This window comes from Cyprinodon variegatus, unplaced genomic scaffold (assembly GCF_000732505.1).
Source record: "Cyprinodon variegatus isolate N-32 unplaced genomic scaffold, C_variegatus-1.0 Scaffold8, whole genome shotgun sequence".
Classification (NCBI taxonomy): domain Eukaryota; kingdom Metazoa; phylum Chordata; class Actinopteri; order Cyprinodontiformes; family Cyprinodontidae; genus Cyprinodon; species Cyprinodon variegatus.
The window spans coordinates 2,153,263-2,157,163 of record NW_015150461.1 but is presented as its reverse complement, the minus strand read 5'-3'; the positions used below and the strand labels follow the sequence as shown (position 1 = coordinate 2,157,163).

General features: G+C 35.8%; 1 protein-coding gene across 5 annotated transcripts in view; it reads right to left on the bottom strand.

Annotated features, from left to right (window-relative positions):
- Positions 1 to 3,646, bottom strand: part of rnf44 (ring finger protein 44) — an 18,454-nt gene extending 14,808 nt beyond the window's left edge. For 2 of the 5 annotated variants that reach the window (XM_015377211.1, XM_015377237.1), the window contains exon 1: positions 3,335 to 3,646. The gene's annotated coding sequence lies outside the window, so the exon portion shown is untranslated. Of the gene's footprint in view, positions 1 to 1,836; positions 2,346 to 3,334 lie in introns of those variants that run through there. The other 3 variants (XM_015377228.1, XM_015377203.1, XM_015377245.1) reach the window with 3 other exon arrangements.
- Between the last annotated feature and the right edge of the window lie 255 nt (positions 3,647 to 3,901).

Sequence of the window (3,901 nt, the reverse complement as noted above, 5' to 3'; positions counted from 1 at the left end):
GATATCAAAAAAGTACTCCAGAGTGTTGTTCAGCATGGGGGTGAGTAGAAAATGAAGGCTAATCATGTTTTGGGTGTACTATTCCTTTAAGATAGAAGGTCAAAATTGTATCAAAGTAAACTGGAAGAAGTCAAAATTAAAAGTTTTAATTAATTGTAGACCATAAAGGATTTTGTAAAACACACTTTTAGTGGTTTATTTTAATGAGGAATATTTATGAAATAATCATACATTTGAAAGCATTTAATAGATGGATGTTAAAGTGTGAGATAAGTGTTAATTACTGTTACTTGGGCACCAGATAATATTATCCCAACATCAAAAGAAAGACAAAATAGTGATTATATAAAATACCAAAAAGAGAGACAGCCATATATGTATATATTTACTATTTGAATTAATTCATGATTATACATGGATGTAAATAACAACGCAACGGGAACACCAGGGAACTGCTGTTTATATAAAATGTTATTTGGTGTGTGAAAAAAAAGCAATAAAATTTAAAAATAACATTACAGTTTTAAGACAGATGTTCAAAATTGTAGGGAAGTTAACTGGAAGAAGTCAAAATTAAAGTTTAAAAATTGAACACCATAAGACATTTTGCTAAACCTACTTTTAGTGGTTTATTTTAATGAAATGTTTGCATGAAATAAACCTAGATTTGAAAAAAAATACTAGATGGATATTTATGTTTAAGATAATTGTTGATTCTTTTTCTTTTTTCCTCAGGCAATAGATAATATTATCCCAACATACAAAATAAATGAAAAATAGTGTGCATATAAAATACAAAAAAAGCAAACAACCATATATGTATATATATTTTTACTGTTTAAATTAATTCATGATAATACATGGATGTAAATAACTGAATTTGACGGGAACACAAAGGAACAACAGTTGTGTAGCAGTTTATATGACATGCTTTATGGTGTGAAAAAAAAGCAATAAAATGTATTTCCTCTCAGACCAGATGTATGTATATTACATTTAGTTTTAAGATGTAAGTAGCGTAGCACTACATTACAGTTTTAAGATAGACGGTTGTAGCGAAGTAAACTGGAAGAAGTCAAAATTAAAAGTTTTAATTAATTGAACACCATAAGGGATTCTGTAAAACATACTTTTAGTTTATTTTAATGAAACATTTGTATGAAATAATCATATATATTTGAAAGCATTTAATAAATGGATGTTAAACTGTAAGATTGTTGATATTTTGTTTTTTTACTTAGGCACCAGATATTATCCCAAAATACAAAAGAAACGAAAAATTGTTTGTATATAAAATACCAAAAAGGCAAAGCACCGTATATGTATATATAGATATATTTACAGTTTGAATTAATTGATGATTATACATGGATGTAAATAACAGAACGCAGCGGTATAAACAGGGGTCGCTGTGGCTTTCCTTAACAAAAACATGCAATGCCATGTGCTCATAGGACAAAGCAACAACAAAAGATGTGATAGGCATGCAGAACTACTCGCTATCAAACACTTTACAAGGCAGCTGCTATGCAGCCAGAGTTTTCCTACAAGATCAATGATAATCATTGCGGGGATCGAGATATAGCAAAAACCACAGGTTTTAATCAGCTTTAAGTCTTTAAAAGCTATTAAAACGTAAGGTTTCCTTTTAGCAAAGCTATGCTAGTGCTTTGTCCAACACTCCCCAGCTTCAGATGAGCAGCACGCTAATCACAGCCCAGACATAGGCGCCTTGTTTAGTGCGCTTTAAGCACAGTTAGATGTTAAAGCAGGGAAATCGCACAACCACTTCAGCAGGTTTCTATAAGCCGAGGCGAAACACAGACAACAGCTTACTTTCTTAGCTAGTTTCCTTCCTTGGTGACTGAAGAGGACTGCAGGTGTTTTAGCTTCCGAAATATCGTATCCCATACAAGTTATTCTTTTCGGAATCCTTCAAAGCGAATTTCATCGTCCGAAAGACAAAACTTGTAGCGATAATAAAACATAAACAGAGGACCTTCCGACTAGATATATTGAAAATAAACGTCCCCGACAGAGTATTAGCTCGCTAACTTTAGCCACCTTACACGCGCTCTCTGTAGCTGCATAGGAGAGCCGTGTTCTGCGGAAACCATGGAAACGCTGACCGTTAGTTACACCGACTACCTGAGCAGGAAACGCCGTTAACAGCCGTAAAAAGCGACGGTTATTAAACCAACGACGGAAAACATCCCCTTGGCGCGTGTATGATTCTTGAAGTGCATTGTTATGACCAAGCCCCGCCCCCTTCGTGTCAACGACCAATCAGGGCGCGGGAATAGCAGACAGCAGACATCCCAGACAAGAGTCTAAAATGTATAGAAACAAGCCTGTTGTTGCTGCCTTATGAATCAAATGCTGCCTCAGAGAAACATAAAGTATATAAAAAAAGGAAAATTATGTTGCTAAACGCATTTTAATGATTTTTTTTTTTGCAAAAATAAAAACAGCTAACATTATTATTAATCCATAGCTAAAAATAAAGGTTGAAAACTACTTCCTGGTGAGATTTTTTTGTATATCTGCATATAAGGATGAAAATCTGAGGAAATAGCAACAAAAAATTAAGCAGTTATAATTATTTAGTTGTTGTTAGAGCAGTGTTTGTTGCAAAGCCTAACTGGGGATAAAACCTTTAGTGATTATGTTATAAAGTGGTATAGTTACCAAGTGTGTAATGTTCTATGAGAGAAGTTATTCAACTTCAAATATTACACATTTTACAACCAAGCATAGAGCTATTATTTAATTTTATAAGTGCCAGATCAACTTTAAACTTTTCTTTTTCATAATTGATGTAAGTTGTAGAAATGTTTTAGTACATACAGGAAGCCACTTCATTAAAACATAAACGCTATTTGATTTTTCCAAACTTTCTGACTTTACTGGAGGCCAAAACCTCTTACATAATAATGCACTTGCATGATCCAGTCAGCTCTCAGCATCTGTCAAAGAGAAAACTTGCATTTATTTCTTTTGCAGGCCGATGACTGCGGCTGCAAAACCTGATGCTGCACTTAGGAATCCCCAGAATAACATCGGCCTGATTTGTGAGGCCTGTGGGATTTATGAGACATAATATGGTGTAACTTTTGCACCTATGGCACTGGAAGGGGAGTAGCCGCCGTATGGAACATGCACTAAATGTAAACATTACAACATCGCTCTCTGTAGCAGCAAAACAAGGAGGGGCTGGAGGAGGTTTAGCAGGATGACGATCCTAAACTAGCAGAGCACTTTCATAAACAAAATCCCGCAAGTTTGCGAATTTCCGCCGAGCCAAAGCAACATACAGTTGAAAGAATGAAATTACCTGATTGTTAATATGCAACCATCTGTGATATTTCCCCTATAACGCTCTCATCTCGTCAGGCTAAGTGCGGCATCCTCTGGTCGGCTGTTACCGTGTGGAACATTCCGTGGATTTCACCACTGCGGGGGCTAAAGGTCCTAATAACAGGCGTCCCACATCATCGGCTCCTTCTGATCATGGATTGTGCCGTTTTATGGCTTCCAAAAACTCAAAGATCACCCGTAAAAGCCACATTTTAGGCTAGGCAGCGCTAACCCAGCCCTGCGGATGTTTTGGGTTTCTGCAGTTGTCCGTTACTCCCCCCATTTCGGCGTATTGCAAGGACAGGAAGCACAATGAGTGCGGCCATTTTTTATTTTACCGTAATGCATAGAAAAGTGTCTCATTCCGTTTTGAAAGTTCAAGGCTCGTTCACGCAACGGTGTTATTATATCTAATCTAAATCGCAAAGCTTCAGGTTAACTTGTTCCACAGAACAAAGCTTTAATAACAACCTATAGACCTGCAGAAAATGTATAAAATAAAATGTTAAAATGCAAAACCCGCATATAACATAGCAATGTATAC